The sequence below is a fragment of the Heptranchias perlo genome, chromosome 2 (genome assembly GCF_035084215.1).
Source record: "Heptranchias perlo isolate sHepPer1 chromosome 2, sHepPer1.hap1, whole genome shotgun sequence".
Classification (NCBI taxonomy): domain Eukaryota; kingdom Metazoa; phylum Chordata; class Chondrichthyes; order Hexanchiformes; family Hexanchidae; genus Heptranchias; species Heptranchias perlo.
This window is the reverse complement of record NC_090326.1, coordinates 63,637,659-63,656,784: the sequence shown is the minus strand read 5'-3', so window position 1 is coordinate 63,656,784 and position 19,126 is coordinate 63,637,659. Positions and strand designations below refer to the sequence as shown.

At 44.2% G+C, this 19,126-nt stretch overlaps 1 long non-coding RNA gene across 1 annotated transcript in view; it reads left to right on the top strand.

The window, feature by feature from the left end:
• Positions 1-9,541: 9,541 nt before the first annotated feature.
• The window catches only part of LOC137333657 (uncharacterized), a 30,652-nt gene continuing 21,067 nt past the window's right edge, over positions 9,542-19,126 (top strand). The window contains exons 1-2 of the long non-coding RNA XR_010965956.1: positions 9,542-9,740; positions 18,021-18,106. This is a non-coding gene — a long non-coding RNA (uncharacterized lncRNA). The remainder of the gene's footprint in view (positions 9,741-18,020; positions 18,107-19,126) is intronic.

The following is a 19,126-nucleotide window of genomic DNA, read 5'->3' as shown; positions in this document are numbered from 1 at the left end:
AATTGGACTGTTACAATACCATCTAGAGGTATATATATGCCAGTGCTGTAAAGCACAATAGCCTGGGTTTTGATTTTTTTCTTTACATACTAATACATCTCCTATGATGTTGCTGATGGGTCATTTGGGACCTAGACTATTTTTCAAGTTTACCATAGTCCTTTTGCAGCCTAAACAAAACAGTTTGACATTGCTTTAATATAGTAGATTTCTTTTAGGAATAAATCACATGACTGACTTTTATGGAAAAATGTTAACGCTGATACAGATTTGATATAGGTCCTCAGATATATTATCCTACCACTTACAAAAGCAAAATACTGCAGATGCTGGATCTCTGAAATTAAAACAGAAAATGCTGGAAAAGATCAGCAAGTGAGGCAGCATCCATGGAGAAAGAAAGAGTTAATGGCCCCGATATTAGGAGGGAGGCGGGTTGGCAGCGGGGGGTCGATTGGGTGCGTGGGTAACACACCCGGTGAAATTGGGGTGCTGCACACACAATCGCAGCTTAATTGAAGGTACTTACCTTGGCTTCCCGGTTTTCAGTCCTAGACCTGCGCACCCGCATCACAGGTTGTCAGCAGGAGGGACCCTATTTAAAGGGGCAGTCCTCCAATGCTCCTCCTGCAGCAAACAACCAATTTAGGAGCATGGAGCAGGCCAGAGGCAAGGCTGCTCCAAGGTTTTCTGACTCCTCACTCCGGGTGCTGCTCGATGGGGTGAGGAGTAGGAGGGAAATCTTTTTCTCATCGGATGGGAGGAAGTGCCCTCCCTCCACCACCAAGAAGGCCTGGCTGAAGGTGGCCGAGGAGGTCACCAGCAGTGGCAATGTGTCCAGAACTTGGGTGCAGTGCAGGAAGAGATTTAATGACCTAACCAGGTCAGCCAAAGTGAGTATACTTACGCATTCTCGCACACTCCGTCTTCCACATCACCTCCACCACCACACAACCCCTTCTGCACTGCCACCACAACGCTCTCTCATCACTCCTCACATCCACTCAACTATCATCCTCACCTTGCCTGAACTTACTCACCGTCCCAGTTCCCATTCGAACACTACCACGCAACCCAATCCTCATACAATCTCATGGCTATGTCTCACACACACCCTCCCATGCATCTCCCTCATGCTCATCCCCACCCACACCAATGCATGCAGCGGGTCACCATGCAACCATCACTCAATCATGCCTCTGCGTTTTGCCTTGATAGGGGAAGAGATGCCAGAATGCCCAGGAGAGGGCAAGGACCGGAAGGGGCCTGCCACACCAGGTGGCATTAACAGATGCGGAACAGCAGGCACTCGAGATAAGCCGCACACTGGAGTGCCTGTCCGTGGCGGATACCGAGACTGGGATTGCACAAGTGGCTGGTGACAGAAAGCTAACTCTCAGCACTCATGATAGCGAATGATCTTAGCATCACTTGGCATCTGCAGCACCTCAACATCTGTCCACATGCTTAATATTGCTTTCTGTTCTCTTGCAGGGCCATCTGCGACTGCCGTGACTGTGGAGGGCGATTCCTCAGAGGACCTGCCGGCCTCGGAGGGTCCATCGTCACATCTGAGCCATCCATCCACCAGCGCAGATATACACACCTCGGTGGGTCCCCATCCTCACTTAGTTGGGCTTGCACATGGTGAGTCACTACGCACATATGAGCACGAGCAGACCCTGGTGGCAGTGTCAGCCGTGGAGCGTCCACGTCTGTGGGAGCACTCTTCTCCAGGCTCTGCTCAGCTGGACACAGATGCTGAACCCTGGGGGCCAGCCGTGAAAAGGAGAGTCATCGAGGGGCAGCAGCACATTGGCGAGGTACTGGAACAGTTGCCACGAGCACTCTCCACAATCGCGCAGAGGATGGAGGACTCAAACTCTTGCACGAGTGGAATATCGTCACAGGGATGTGAAGGCATCTCTGAGATAGTGTCGCGAGTAGGTGCAGGAATGTCTGCGATGGTGGAAAGGCAAGCCTCCATCGAGCGTCAAGCAAGGCTCAACAACGAGTCCATTCAGGCCCTGACAACGGCCGTTCGGAGTCAGAGTGAGTAACATTCTGCCGCCTTAAACAGGCTGACAGATACCTTACAACTGGCCTGCTAAGGCTGCACACAAGTCCTCCAAACTGTCGTCCAACAGGGTGGAAGGAGTGATGTGGGCCTGGGCCAGGAGAGGGATGATGGTGAAAGGGGACATGGAAGTGGGGACGCCACTCAAAGCGCTCCCACATCTCACCCGTTGCCCCCCTCTCAACCAGTACCTGCAATGCTGCCCCCTGTCCAGGTGACCCACAGGTGCAGGTGGAGCAGTCTTTGGAGGGGCCCTCACGGGCACCGAAACCCAGAGGGCGTCCGCGCAAAGCATCTCATCGGTCAGGGCATGGACAATAGCAACCTGCCACTACCTCTGCTGAAGACACAGGGGTAGCACCACGTAGGGGTTCCCGTAAATGCAAGGCGAAGGTTTTGTGAGCACAAAGGGGATGCACAAGGATGTTTGACGATTTGTCATGTTTTTTATTTATATTTGTTTTCTTCCACATTCACAATAAATCTTATTATTATCACCACTACTGCCACGTCTTGCCCATTCTTGACTGGCTTGTGGAATAGGTCCCTTTCATGAGGTTCACCATGAACATGCACACTTGACGCCACCCATTGGGTCATTCTACAGTGGGTGTAGGTGTAGTTGCACCACTTTTGTGCAGGGGGCAGGGGAGGGGGCTGGTATGGCCGCTCCTCTGTCCAGGTGATGACGACTGGACTCTTCACACAGTCTGATGTTAGGAGAACCGTTCACATATCAGTGACTCCCTGGCCTCACGAGCAGCCAGGTGAGCCGCTGTTCTGCTCATGGGTTGTTCCTCCTCCTCGGCCTCCTCCTCCTCCTCAATATGGGTGGCAGATGTGGATGGGGCCTCCTCCAGTGACACCCCTCTCTGTTGTGCCATGTTGTGCAGGGCTCAACGGACAACTATGATGTGTCCCACTCTGCGTGGCGCGTATTGAAGCGCTCCCCTAGAATGATCAAGGCACCTGAAGCGCATCTTGAACAGCCTATAACCTGTTCAATTGTAGACCTGGTAGCGATGTGGCTGTCTTTATACCAACACTGTGGCTCAGTGGTGGGGTTCCTCAGAGGTGTCATAAGCCACATGTGCAGGCCACTTGTCCCCGAGGAGCCAGCCCTTGCGGGTGTTGGGTGAGTGGAAGAGGGGCGGGATGTTGGACTCCCTGAGGATGAAGGAATCATGGCAGCTGCCAGGGTATCTGGTGCACACGTGAAGGAATCTCTTGCGGTGGTCACAGATGAGCTGAGTGTTGATGGAGTGATAGCCCTTCCTGTTGATGAACAGTCCTGGCTCGTGTGGAGGTGCTCGTATTGCTATATGGGTGCAATCGATTACACCCTGCACCCGTGGGAAGCCAGCCACAGCGTGGAATCCAACTGCCCTCTCCAGATGGCTGAGGTCATCCATGGGGAAGTTGATATAGTGCGAGGCCCTGCAGAACAAGCCGTCGGTGACCTGCCTTATGCACTTTTGCGCAGACGACTGAGAGTCCCGGGTGGCACCCTGGAAGGATCCGGAGGCGAAGAAGTTGAGGGCAGCAGTGACTTTGACAGCGACAGGTAAGAAGATGCTGCTCAGTCCATCTGGGAGCAGCTCGGCATGAAGGAGGCTGCAGATGTCCACGACTACCTGGCGACTGAGTCTGAGCCTCCATATGCACTGCTCCTCAGAGAGGTCAAGGAAGCTGAGCCTCGGTCTGTAGACCCTGTGGTGAGGGTAGTGCCTTCTGCGACGCATCTCTCTCTGCGGTTGCCCTCCCTCCTGCTGTGTAGGTGGATGTGTCACAGCACTGTGTTGTGGAGCTCCACGTGTCAGAGGTGGACGGCATGGTCGGCGATGCTGTTCGTCCTCCGAGGAGGCCATGACTGCAGCTACGGCGGCCCCCATCCAGAAGATGTATGTTTGAGGGGGTCCGCAAGGTAGGTAAATGTGTCTGCACACCGGGCTTGAGGATCCAAGTTGGTGAATTTTAGTGTTAGGATGAGGGTGGTGGAGGCCAAACTTTGTCCAAAGTGACAGAGTGGCCTCCTGCAATGACTGAGGGTCTCTTTTCCCCCCCCACCCCCATCCCCCCCCCACCTGTCAAATGGACCGTTGCAGCTCCCACAGGCTGGTGGCTGCAACACGTCCGTTTCAACTGGGAATGTTTCCCCCAGTACGGGAAACAGTCTCAGTTGATTTGAAAATCCCACCCCTCTTAAAATATCATGTCAATCAGGTCTGAAAACGACCTGAAGTACCTACTTAATTAGTTTAAGTGGCACCCCGCCGGCAATTAAAGCTGGCGGGAGTCCCGCATGCGGGGGCTGCGCGCGCATGTAAGTGCCTCATAGGGGAACCCGGAAGTGGGCGGGTTAGAGCCGGGCTCCGGACCCGCCCCGAGAATCCACGATTTTTGGAGCCCCCCTGCCACAAACCCGCCGGCTCGGAGGTCCGAAAATCGAACCCAATGTTTCAGTTCTGACGAAAGGTCTTTGACCTGAAATGTTAACTCAGTTTCTTTCGCCACAAATGCTGCCTTACCTGTTGAGCTTTTCCAGCATTTTCTGTTTTTATTCTACCACTTATAAAGTTTGCTTAAGGTGCAAGTAATGTTCTTCCCTCCTGAAAACCTGTTCCCCTCTGTTATCTACATTACTGGTTGATCTATCATGGTATTGCACACAGTAGTCTAGATCAATTAGAATTTTTCAGGTCAAGCAGGTTTAGAGGGTGGATGATAATGGAACCAATGTGGGGAAAGCGGAGGGGGGGGGGGGCAGAGGAGGCAAAAAGGAGGGATGAGGGGAGAAAGACTGGGGAGGAGGATGGAGGCAGTTCTGAGGAAGGGGATTGAGGCAAAGAATATTGAGGAAGGAGAAATATAGCCAGCTCGAGGCAGCTTCTGTGGATGGGAAATTAACTCTGATTACATAAAAGAAGAAACTAAGTGGGGTAGGGGTGACCTTTAAGAGGGAACTGCAGATACTTTGGAATGGTAGGGGTGATGCAACTAGTGCTGAATGAATAGGAATTTGAGCCAGGGGGGAAGAATATAATCCATGACTTACTGCTTAGTGGAGGGGGTGATGGAGTCCATGATTCCTGCTTAGTGTGGTGGTGGGGAAAAGGGGCGGTGACAGAACTTGCTTATCAGGTCACGCCAGGCGATGACCATCTCCAACAAGAGAGAGTCTAACCACCTCCTCTTGACATTCAACAGCATTTTCATTGCTAAATCCCCCAACATCAACATCCTGGGGGTCACCATTAACCAGAAAGTTAACTGGACCAGCCATATAAATACTGTGGCTACAAGAGCAGGTCAGAGGCTGGGTATTCTGCGCCGAGTGACTCACCTCCTGACTCCCCAAAGCCTTTCCACCATCTACAAGGCACGAGTCAGGAGTGTGATGAAATACTCTCCACTTGCCTAGATGAGTGCAGCTCCAATAACATTCAAGAAGCTCAACACCATCTAGGACAAAGCAGCCCGCTTGATTGGCACCCCATCCACCACTGGCGCACTGTGGCTGCAGTGTCTACCATCTACAAGATGCACTGCAGCAACTTGCCAAGGCTTTTTCAACAGTACCTCCCAAACCTGCGACCTCTACCACCTGGAAGGACAAGGGCAGCAGGCGCATGGGAACACCACCACCTGCACGTTCCCCTCCAAGTCTCACACCATCCCGACTTGGAAATATATCGCCGTTCCTTTATCGCTGCTGGGTCAAAATCCTGGAACTCCCTTCCTAACAGAATTCTGGGAGAGCCTTCACCACACAGACTGCAGCGTTTCAAGAAGGCGGCTCACCACCACCTTCTCGAGGGCAATTAGGGATGGGCAATAAATGCTGGCTGTGCCAGCGATGCCCACATGCCATGAATGAATTAAAAAAAGATGGAGTGGAGGGAGCAGTTTTTGTTTCCCATTTTAGACAGACTATCATTTTGCTCAGATACTGGGACTTCCATTGCTGCTTCAGGGATTTTAGATACTAACTGGGAACATGAACTCACTTTCTTCCAGCCATTGTCCTCCAAGACTATTTGAGGGTGCTCCATTTATGTTTCTTCATTTTGGGGAAGTGGGTGTGTCCTGATGTATGCTGTTTGGAGAAAGGGAAGAGTCGGGCCACAAATGTGCAGCGTGTGGAAGGGGTCAAAATATTCACGGGGAGGAGGAAGGAGCTGAAATCTTGTTCGGTGGCAGGGGGATGGAATCTTACACGGTGAGTTGAGGGGCTAGGCTATAAATTGTCTATCTTTGTGTGTCTGAGATTGTATGTCTCCCTCTGCCCTACGAGTGAAAATTAAACATTAAATAGTTGTTCAAATTTGAAAATTTACCCGAATAAAACTCTTAAAATCCATTCTTCAGCTGCTTTTCAAATCATTTTTTAAAAATGAAAGAATTCAGCACAAGGACAATACCTGGATAGTTGCAGTGAGTGGATTGTCCTGATGCACACTCACACCAAGAACTATAGCATATACCCAGGCTGGAGCCTAATCTCTTTTTACTCTTTTCAACTTTGGTGGAATACCCCAAAATATACTACTGTCTTGGAACCATCATGCCTGTGGTGGTTTATATGATTATACAAGTTTAATCATTTTTATACATTTTTTTTAAAGCCAAACAAGCCAACAAATACCTGGATGGGGTATCCATGTTTCTCCAACCAGATTCATACTCCAATAATATTCTACCACACTTGGTTAAATGACATAGACTGTTTTTAACAGCAATTATTTTGACTTTACTTCTACTTTGGGCTAATCAGTTCAATATCCTTTTGTAGGGAGAAGTGCTTTTCAGTGTTGTGGTGATCCATTAATTTCTTTTTTTATTTGTTCATGGGATGTAGGCATCGTTGGTGAGGCCAGCATTTATTGCCCATCTGTAATTGCCCTTGAGAAGGTGGTGGTGAGCCGCCTTCTTGAACCGCTGCAGTCCGTGTGGTGAAGGTTCTCCCACAGTGCTGTTAGTTAGGGAGTTCCAGGATTTTGACCCAGCGACGATGAAGGAACAGCAATATATTTTCAAGTCGGGATGGTGTGTGACTTGGAGGGGAACGTGCAGGTGGTGTTGTTCCCATGTGCCTGCTGCTCTTGTCCTTCTAGGTGGTAGAGGTCACGGGTTTGGGAAGTGCTACCGAAGAAGCCTTGGCGAGTTGCTGCAGTTCATCCTGTGGATGGTACACACTGCAGCCACAGTGCGCCAGTGGTGAAGGGAGTGAATGTTTAGGGTGGTGGATGGGGTGCCAATCAAGCGGGCTGCTTTATCTTGGATGGTGTCGAGCTTCGTGAGTGTTGTTGGAGCTGCACTCATCCAGGCAAGTGGAGAGTATTCCATCACACTCCTGACTTGTGCCTTGTAGATGGTGGAAAGGTTTTGGGGAGTCAGGAGGTGAGTCACTCGCCGCGGAATACCCAGCCTCTGACCTGCTCTTGTAGCCACAGTATTTATATGGCTGGTCCAGTTAAGTTTCTGGTCAATGGTGACCCCCAGGATGTTGATGGTGGGGGATTCGGTGATGGTAATGCCGTTGAATGTCAAGGGGAGATGGTTAGACTCTCTCTTGTTGGAGAGGATCATTGCCTGGCACTTGTGTGGCGCGAATGTTACTTACCACTTATCAGCCTAAGCCTGGATGTTGTCCAGGTCTTGCTGCATGTGGGCTCAGATTGCTTCATTATCTGAGGGATTGTGAATGGAACTGAACACTGCAATCATCAGCGAACATCCCCATTTCTGACCTTATGATGGATTCCTTCTGACAATGGTGCAAATTCTGAGAATTATTGTAATTGACCACATCCAAGTAACACAAATTGCAGTAAAGCAGGAGCCTTTTAAAAGGGTTGAATAATTCTCCCTTTATTTGTAGCCTTTTAGCAGCCTTCTCTGTTACTCTGCTGTAATGTCAAGGTGAAAGCAGGTTTAGAATCATCTGATGTCTGCAGTGCATCTGATATCTCTAGTATGCTGCATCTGCCACAGGCAGTTATCTGATTGAATAAACACAAGGTCGCTCTCTACCCACAGCCTTATATAATGTGATGATGCTGCTTCAATCTACATCAATCTACAAAAATGTTAGACTTGTTCACTATGGGTTTAATGTTAAAAGGACAATGGATAATACAGCCAGAATTGGAAGACCCATTTCTACCTTAATAAAAGTGGCATCACAATTACTATGGTATAGTGACTTGTGGGGATGTACATCATGTGTCAAACAACAATGCAGGACTGTCTAGCACTGCTCCAAGGAAGTGCTTATCCAGGCTAATGTTTTAGCCAGAAATAAATTGAACTGAAGAAAGTAGAACTAGTGATATTTTTCATTCTGTCGTTATATAATACAGCCAAAGGTTGATATTTATTTTCATGGACCAAACATTTGCAATTACTTCACTTTATTTAGGGTCACTTAAAAAAAAATGTTGGTTGAGGGGAAATGATGGCCCACTTTTAATATCACAGTTGAGACAGATGGGTAGATTTCCAGTGAACTACTTAAGTACCTATGTATTCCCATAATGCATAACACCGATCAAGCATGAAGTATCAGTGCACGTTTCATTTAGCACATTGAATCTTGTTGGTTTAGTATCATCTTTTGCATACCAGTAATATCCAAACAGGCTGAATTGGATAATGAGTGATTTAAAGGTGTTTAGGTACAAAATTACAAATTGACAACATTTTCATAAACCAATAGAATTTCTGATCCAGACAGAGTCTTTCTTGACAATGCCATTGTGTATAAAAAAATGTTAAGGTGCCAACTAAAAGGTATAAACAACTGTCATTTTGTTTTCTCCTTTCTCATTAAATTTCTGTTCTCGTAAAGCCATTGACTTCCTGCCAGGACACGATTCCACAGGTGATAAATGGTCATCATGCAATTCAGTCACAACAGTGAGTGTCATCAGGCTATTTTGTCAAGTGGGGTGAGAGAGCCTTTGGCTTAGTGGTAGCATTCCTGCCTCTGAGTCAGATGTTTAAAACCTGCTCTCGATAGTCCTGGCGAGTGGAGACTGACTTTGAATTCTGGGTTGACATCCAGTGAGATACTTGCATTCGATGGGTGTTCACCACCGCCCCCCCCCCCCCCCCCCCCCCCGCCCCCTGCATTGTATGATTTGTAGGAGCCCATAAAACCCTCCTGCTGTATAGGACTAACTGCCCTATTGGCTGGTATAAAAATGGTTTTGACCATGGAAGGAGCGTTCATGTTGTGGCTGTTAACCAGCCTGAAAATTCTTCTATTACTTCACACTATTCTCCAAGGGAAGCCTGTGAAGATATCAAAAACAAACAAACCATGTGGGATGTTTCAGTTGAGTCGGATCCTGATGTGCACACAGAGATGTTTCCAGCAGGGGTCAGCAGATAGCAATCAGGAGCTCTGGTTGATTTTTATTCCCCTCGAACTCAGGGATGCCGAAGTCGGTTGTAGCCCTCCCCTCTACCATTCTCAGGCTGAGATCAACTAACTTCGTACAAACCGGGGCTCAAACCTACGATCCATATTTTCTTCTGGAAAAAAAGATGTTGATATGTACAAATGTCATGAGTAAGCTACTGTACTATTGGGTTCCAGGAAATATTGTGAAAATTGATCTGTCTGGCTCCAAGAAAAATTTGTGAATCTGTATAATCGGTAAGAAGACTTCTACAGTGACTGCTAGTGATTTTTTAGACTAGTTAAATTGAAGATTAATGTCAATCAAATGTTACAGGTGGGAGTTTGGAGAACCAGATTACTTCAAAGTGTGATTGGCATTGGTCTACACACTTACTTCCTGAACTTAGATTTACAAAAGAAAGTTATTTCCATCCCAAAAGCTCTCTCCATCTCTACCTCATTCCCACTGCTACTGAAACCCTCATCCTCCCAACTATTGAAGCCTCCCAAGATCCAAGCTTCACTCTACACAAATCCCAACTCATACAGAGCTCTGCCACCCCCATCCTACCCATCACTCATATCCTTGCTAAACTTCACTGGCTCCTTATCCCCTAACATAATAATTTCAAAATCCTTGTTTTCATCTGCAAATTCTTTCATGGCCTCACTCCACCCTACCTCTGCAACTTCCTTCAGGCCTATCTCCCAGCTTAGACCCTCGCTTTTCTGAGTCTGAATTATAGTGGCATTAGCCCCATTCCCCACACCATTGGTGACAAAGCCTTCATGCATCACAGCCCGGCATAAAATCTACTTCTTTGGTCTTGCCTCTGGCAGTTAGCTTGTGTACAAGCACAATCTTTTAATTAAATAAAAATGAATGCCCTGCAGGTATGAATCTAAAATTCATTTGCTTACCATGATACAAATGGTAGAATTCAATTTTCTTGGCATTTATTCCTGTTTTGATTTGAATAAGTGATAAGTTTTAAATATCGTAACCTGGTTGCAAACTTGGCCTTTTTCATTTTCTGTCCATAATATGTGGATAATTTTGGCTCATTTGTCAACATGGGCTGTGGTAGCATAGATGATATGGAAGTTAACTTTTAAAGTTGTTCTTTGTTTTATCAAAATTTACCTATATAGGACAGAAGCTAAAGTTTCTGAAATGTAGCAAAGTTTTTTTTAATACCCATTTACTGCCATAGTAAAGCAAGTGTGCTGCTGCATATCAGTGAATTTCAAAAGTGGTAGTTGAAATTAGAAACCACGTACAGGATATCCATCCTGGCACTGATGCTTATTCATTTATACTTCACTAAGCAAACTGAGAGTGAATTACTTCTGAGCTTGCTTTGGGTTTGGAGATCGGATTTACACTGGCCCTTCTAAAACACAGGGTATAATTGTAACCTAACCCGCTGGGCGGGAAACAGGTGGGTTTGGATAGAACTCTAGTTTTACATGGCGCCCAATTGACTTCAATGGAAAGTAAAATTGAGGGGGGGTGTAAAGCGGCCAGCCAACCCGAACCCACCTGTTTCCCGCCGGGCGGGTTAGGTTAAAATTACCCCCACGGTCTTACTTCTTCAGTTTCAAATCAGTCTGAAACCTGCTGACATTATTATGTTACAGTGTATGCATGTTGGTGTCAGGATGCTCAGAGTGCATGTGCATATGATAGTTTGTACAATTTGCCAAAGTACTTCACTCACTATGTCTAGGAGAGCCAACCATTGGAAATTTAACGAACAATCTTACCTGCCTTACTGACACATTTCCAGGCATACCCTCATTCTACTGCACACATTCTTGAACCAGAACTGCAGAAGACTGTGTTTATGCTGTAATTGGAATCTGTAGTTTGGGTGCAAAAATCCCAGCTGCTTGGGGTTTCACTTCAGCACAAGTGATCTCTGTGAAATCCACTCTGAAATTACTTGGTTAGTCTCTGTTTGCAAGACAAATCACACCGCAGCAAAGTGGAAACTGCTTTGCTGTGACACTAAAGCTGCCATGTAAATACACCCTAAACTATTCGGTGCCTATGCACGTAATAAATTGCTTTGGAGTACGTGCTTCTGAGATTCATTTTCCTTAATCTACAGCTGGGCTTTTGGATGAAAACATTTTCTTTAAAATTGCAGTTAGTAAAAATGTTCAAAACTGAGACAAAAGAAAGTTCTTGAGCCATAAAGGTGATTTTGCAGCAGTTGAATGCAAAGGTGTTAAGAGCAAAGCATTTAACCATTCATCACCCTTGCTGAGTACAATAGGTGCAGATTAGCTTATTAACACACAAAAAAATAAAGTGAAGGCAGTTTTAAACCCTCTGCCAAAATAATTCCGATGAAGGGTCTACTCCTGAACTATTCACCTGCCTTTTCTCTTCTCAGATGCTGACAGGTCTGCTGTGTATTTCTAGCATTTTTTGTTTTTTTTTATTTCTAGTATTTGCATTTTTTTCTTTTTATCTCTATGCTGAAATGTTTATTGATTTAAGTAAAAAAAAAAATCAAAAATTACTAATTGGCACATGCAGAATGCAGTTGGACTATTTGATGTGTTCTGTAAAAGATTCTAGTGCATCACAATCCAGATTAAAAACAAAATGTGATTATCTTTTTAATAAGAATAAAAGGAGTGTTTATATTTCTTAACCAGCTCAACAATGTTGAATGCTCCATGATAGTCTAATTTTCTTATGAATGTAAAAATTTAAATTGTTTGAAAACAAATGCTACTTAAGGTAATTAAACAGGAGTACAGTTGACTTTGTGCTATCTATTAGGATAGTTTGTATGTCCTTGTTGAATCCATGAACAGTGGAACACCTTCATGGCCTACACCTGCTCTATGCTTGTTGTGATTAATGATTGTGCTTCCATTGAATATGGGACCATTGGCCTTCAACTAACCTCCAGCTGTAGATTGGCTTCAGTCTGGCTAAGCTCCAGTAATGCTGACGCACTTAGGTCTTTCTGCCAATAATAAAATCAAGCCAATTTTAAAAAAAATCCTATTTGGCCAAACTCTGTAGTTACAGCTTTATTTCCAGATGATACCCAATATAGTATTATAGGTGCTTGAAGATGAGAAATGTTTCAAATGACTGAATGCTTTTCAAGTTCTAAAATTATGTTAGGAAAGCTGGTTGCTACAGCACTGTAGTGTTATATTCAGCTGGAGAGTCCTATTTTAAATTCCAGTCTTGATAGCCATTCTGATTCAAGTTTCTACATAGGAGATAGGTTTGCCAGTCTTGGATATGTTATCTGAGCTAGGAAGAGAAAACTGCCCCAACCCTGTCGCTCAGGCTTCTAGTGAGTTCAGCCATGGCATCAGATCAATATAATTGTGAAAGTACTTTACCTGCATTATCACAGCCTCCCAACCTTGGACAAGAATATGGATTACGAGGGTTAATGGCAGAGGGGAAATTTCTGAAAATCTTTTAATAAAAAATTAAATAACATCAGAAACTTACTATATAGTATCCTCGACCACTGAAGTAATCTTATCTGGTACTACCGTAGATAGGTAAGAGTGATAATCATCCTGCCTGTGTTACAGGCAAGCTCCTAAGAAGATAACCATTTGGGATTAGGTAATACAATGCAAGCTGACATAAAATGGATTCTATGGTAGACATCATCATTTATAAATATAAGGAATAGAGATGATGAAGAGGAAAATAAGCTATGATTTGCAAACTTATTGCTTTCATTTTTGTTAGGTAAAGTCACTCAGCTAATTTACAATCCTAATGGGTAGTTTTTGCAAGTTCAGAGGAGAGTATTGCATACTAAAGTGTATATAGAAACAAAATAATTCTCTATTCTAAAATAAAGGTCAAAGTAACTTAACAGTTTGATGAAATGTATAAACTAGGTTTTGAATTCAAATTTATAGGGTAAGGATAACCTATACACATGCCATAGAAATTGGACACTTGCACAGTTTCTATGCATTCCTAATATTGATTAAAAATTGCTCATTTGTTTCATTAAAAAGTATAAGATGTATACTGGATATGAAAGACATCATGTCCTTATTGTTGTTAAAACTATAAATGCACAATGACTATCCTTGAAAAAATTTGGTGGACTGAAGTATTTTAAGTACAAACTATAGCATTTAGTTTGAAAGAAATGGTAGATTATCCTTTCTAGGACATGATTTTTGAAATATTTATGAGCAAATAGAACTGATTCTATCTTAGTTACAGTTTTCTGGCTGATTCTGAAATTATCCTCCCTTGACAGAGTAGGATTAGTGTTTTATTTAATAATCCAAATGCTTTAATCCTGACTTTATAGGGAGCTACAAAGTAAAGGATGAAGGATTATTGACCAGTTATATCATTTTTAACATAAATTTGCAATAAAACCATAGTTTTAAAAAGTGTGTTTTGTTACAAAATATAAACATTTCAACATGAGTTGCAAATCAATATTTGTGACTGGATAAAATTAGTAGCTCAACTTGGAATGTGTGTGGGGGATTGGGGTTGACATTAGTTAATGTGAGGGTCACCACTGCTGACTCTAATGAGGATCGGCCCCATTACTGTCATGCTTTCAAGAATGTCTTACACAATCAAAATGTTGGCATCTCTTAACAAAACAGGGCAACAGTACCAGTGCTGGTGTTGTGCATTGTTACAGTAACTGTCGATACATAGGAATGAACATTATTCCAGATATGCTCAAGAAAATATAGTGATACATTACTTATATGTACCCTTTTCACTTCTACATGTGAACCGTGACCATCTAGAGCCTAAAAACATGCAGCAAGACCTTTAAAATAGTCATTACCGATTTTCACTGATTATATTCCCAGATATTTTGGGGGTAACGAATTGGTAAAAACTGAAATTTGCCATTGTTTTCTCACCAAAAGTCAGGAACGGACATGTGCACGCATCACGTCCGCAATGTTGGGATGCATGATGAAAAGCCTTGATAATGATTACAGCTATGCTATCAATCAAAATAGATTGCATACAGTGCTCGCAATCTACTGTTGATAGCACATTATGTAAAACTAAACTTAAGCATCCACTATTTCATATTGCAGCCAGACTTTAAAAATATTTGTGCTGCACGATCCTAAGGTGGTGACGTGTTACCTGTAGCATACGTTTTAACAATCAATATTTTGCAGTACACAGTCCATTCACAAACGCAATAAACGTATGTTACTGCTAAAAAAAAAACTGACAGTATTTTGTGGTCATGGAAAGTTACATTATTTTTGGAAATGCCATTGAGACCTGGAAAAGTAATGTCTGTGAACTGTGTAAATAATTGTGGATTGTCAATTAGCTTAACTGTGCCTTGTTAATCTCTCATTTTCTTGAGATTTAATCATATTCAAAACAAAAACTGATTTTTACAGATTTTCTCCAAATTTACACCATTCTCATTTTTCTGCCTGGTTTTTATTGCTAAAAATAAAAAAATGAAAAATACCCCAAAATACCTGGGATTTTAAATTGGAAATAAAAACTGACATTAAAAATCGTGAAACACAGCATGGCACACTGCAACCGAGTGCCCAGACTGCCACAATCCACACAGTAGTAAGTCAGTGTAAAATTAACGACAGTCATAGCACCTACCCCTTGATTCTTTGTCTTTTTTCATAATACATCCTTTAATTATCTCTGCATGCTTGATGGATATTCAAGCTGTTTTGACTGGACCAGGAATTTATTCATTTGTTAAGAATTTAACCCATCTGCTATTTCTTGCTCCTTCATAATCTTACTATTTATTCCTTTAATGACCTGTCTGGCTTCTAAGAGTCTCTTAGCACTGTTAAAGAAAAAGTTTCTTGTTGTTAACTGTACTTCACTTTTCTGTTGCCCATTTATGTTACTAATCCCCTTTAGATATTGTCATTTTTTTTTTGCTTGACTCACAGCCTTCTCTGTGAAATTGCTTGTACGATCACTCTCCCCTCTGGTTGTCCCTGGCGATTCATTTCACCTATGGGGTAGTGAAATCTCTGACATTATTATCAATACAATTCACTGCATCCTCTCTTGTTTAAACAGCTCATTTCATCACATAGAGCTGGCAGTTGCCAACTATTTTTATTGCCCTTGTTGCTAATTTCTACCTCTATTACTTCTGCCATCTCCATACAATGCTTGTGATTGCTATTCTATCAGTTCATACCAATAATACCATTCAGGCAGGGCTCTTGATTCGCTGCAGCCCTCTATCATTAACATATAGTCAGAAACTTCTCACAGAATTATATTGGCAGCCCACAGATAGATTTCAGACAGAGCTGTCAATGTTCGAAATTCGTAAGACTGAGGACACTAAATTGGGCCATACAGTCCCATTGTTTCGGTGCTACATGACCTCTCCAACATCCAAGATGGCGACTTGGCTGCGCACATACGTTTCCAGCGTGACGTGCGCCGGATGCCATCTTGGTATAGGAGTTAGTGCAGGCGCAGATAAGGAATGCTGGAAGCATGTAAAGTAGGGAGAAAATGGCTACAATCAATGTGCAACGCTGATTTAAAGTGGTAAACACCATTTTGGGACTTAACGCTCAACTCAACACACAGTCTTAACCCTGACCATCTGAACGTGTCTTAGAGTGCCTGGAGGACCCCCCACCAGCGCTATTTAAAGGGACCATGCAGGATTTACAGGTTAGTGGCTGGATTATTGCTTCTGGCTGCTGAGTCATTTGTAACTGGTTTTGAAGGTCTTTTGTACTTGAATACTAGGATGCGGGGACATAGCCTAACATTTAGAGCCAGGACGTGCAGGAGTGAAGTTAGGAAATGCTTCTACACATGGGTGGGAGAAGTTTGGAACTCTCTTCTGCAAAAGGCAGTTGATGCGAGCTCAATTGTGAATTCTAAATCTGAGATTGATAGATTTCTGTGAACCAAGGGTATTAAGGGATATAGGGTTAAGGCGGGTATATGGAGTAAGGTCACAGGTCCACCATGATCTCATTGAATGGCGGAACATGCTTGAAGGGCTAAATGACACTGCCACTTGCTGCCTCATGATATGCGTCACCTTCTCCTGCAAGAAAGTGGGACATGTGTCTGGCTGATGTGCCTGTCATGGTTGAATAACTGTCAGTGTGTGTGGCCTGTGAGTTGTGGGTGTGCGGCTTGCAATAGTGGTAATGTGTAAGGGTGAGAGGAAGCACCTGGCTGGAAGAGTTGAGTACTGATAGAAAGAGTTTGTTGGTATGTGTGTGATGGGGGTGTAGGAGACGCCACTTGACAGTTGACCTCACTCACCTTGACCACTTTTGTCAAAGCATTGAACTTCTTCCTGCACTGCATCCATGTTCATGATGCTGTGCACCTGGCATTTACTTCATTCCCCGCTGCCCCCCACTGCCTTTGGATATATGTCTGGAGGGCCTCTTGCACACCCCCTACCCCCGCGGATATAAGATGTCCCTCCTTCTGTCCACCTCTTGCACCAAGGTCTCTAGTGCATCAGCAGAGAACCTTGGTGCACACACTCTTGCAGGCCTGGTACCAACTCAGATTGGTGAGGTCTGTCGTGCAGATTGGAGGATGTGGGATTTAGTAGTGCGCAACCTTTATTCAATGTTTTAACATAAATCATCAGTATGTAAACATAGGGATGGGACCTGCATCTGTGTTTTACCTGTGCGATGTCTGATCTCCGTTCAGACTCCGTGCAGACAGTAGATTGTTATTTTCAGCAAATAACAGGTACCAGCTACCTTTAAGAGATTTCGAAGAAACATCCTCCCTTTAAGAGATTGGGCTCCCCCTGCTGGTGCAAAGTGCAAATTGCATTGATTCCACGTCCAAGGCCCGGAATGGAACACTGATTGCAGGTTAGTACTCAGGCCGACCGAAACTCGAGTCCTGCCTGTGCAGGGGTCATTGGTCATGGGGTAATAGCGCATCACGCTACCCGCGCCCAAAAACGGCCCTTATCCAATTTTTTCCCCCCAGTGTTTCTTAAGTTAGAGCTGGCCGGGCCAGGGAGTCAGGCTAGTGTGAGTTTACAGTAAATGGACTCCCATTTAAAGCTCCATGTTGCAAAAGAAAGTGAGCTGCATCTTTGTTGTTTTATATATCGAGGAGTGTAGGGAAATATATATTTTAATGCATTAATCTCTGTACTGTTCATTCATATATCATATGCAAATAAAGCCTGTGCCTCGAATTGGTAAGAATGTTTATCCAGTCTGCCATTTGCAGAGAGAAGAATTTACAAGTTGTGACATAATATATTCTGGAAGCCATTGTACAGAGTAAGGGTTCTTTCTTATGATAGTTGCACCATCTAGCTAATGTACAGGTAAAGGTGAACTCCAAATCATAGGGAATGTGAGGTCGGCCTATGGGACTGACCAGCAATATTGAACCTGAGAAAATATCTAATGTAATAACCCAAAAATGTGACACATATACACCGTTAATGTTTTCTTTGTTTTATTTACTGTTTTACCTTCCTTTAAATCCCAGGATTAATTTCTCCTCACTGTGTTCTTTAGGTTTGCCAATTTTTTCTCATCTCCTGGAAGCCCTGGCTCTTGCTGCAGTATAGTTCACAGCTCCTGGCAGCCCTCTGGTAACTCATGTAAGTGGCCATTCTTCATGTGTGAGCCAGGATGATGAATATCAGCATGGAGCCAGCAGTGGGAGAGGGAGAAGACAAAGCAATGTGTTATAACTGGAGTACTGGGGAAGAGAAATAAGGGATTGGAGGAAGCTGTAGGGTCAGGTGTTATGGAGTCTAATCAGTGGAAAAGAAGCAGGGATGAGGAAAGTTTGTGATGCGATGACTGGCCAGAGAGGCTGAAGAGGGAATGAAGGAGCTTCTGGGACTTTGTTATGGTGAAGCTGGAGAAAGAAGGTATAAAGGAGTCAGGGTGTTGGAGAAGGGGTTGAAAATGATGCAAAGCCTGGGAAAGGAATGAATGTGCGGCTTGAAGAGCAGGGGAGTTCTCCCCAGTGCTCTGGCCAATATTTATCCCTCAACCAACATCACTAAAAAAATCAGATTATCTGGTCATTATCTCATTGCTGTTTGTGGGACCTTGCTGTGCACAAATTGGCTGCCACATTTCCCACGTTAAAACAGTTCGAAAAACTACACTTCGAAAAAAGTACTTCATTGGCTGTAAAGCATTTTGAGACGTACTGAGGTTGTGAAAAGCACTATATAAATGCAAGTTCTTTCTTTCTTTTGAAAGGAAGTTAGAGCGTGGGAGAAAATGAACTTGGAGAATGAGTGACACCAAGGCTTGAGTGTGGCTTAAGCGTTTAGTGAACAGTCATAAGGGAAGTGGGGAGTGGGAGGTGAGTGGTTGTGAGGCCTACAAAAAAGCTGTGGATAGATGCAACTTGGAGGCTTATAAAGGCAGAGGAACCAGGAGAGGAGTGGCTGTGGGACTTTAGAAAGTGGGAGAAAACAAATTTAGAGGGTAAGTGACATCAAGGTCTGAGGGAAGCATAAGCAGGTTACTCAGCCCAGGCAGAAAGACCCACAATAGGCAACAAGTGTAATTTCTTCAAGTACACAGTGAGTTATTGTTTGATTTTTAAAGGTTGAAGGTTGGAACTTACTGTTAGGAGTTCCTTTGTCACAGCTGTTTAC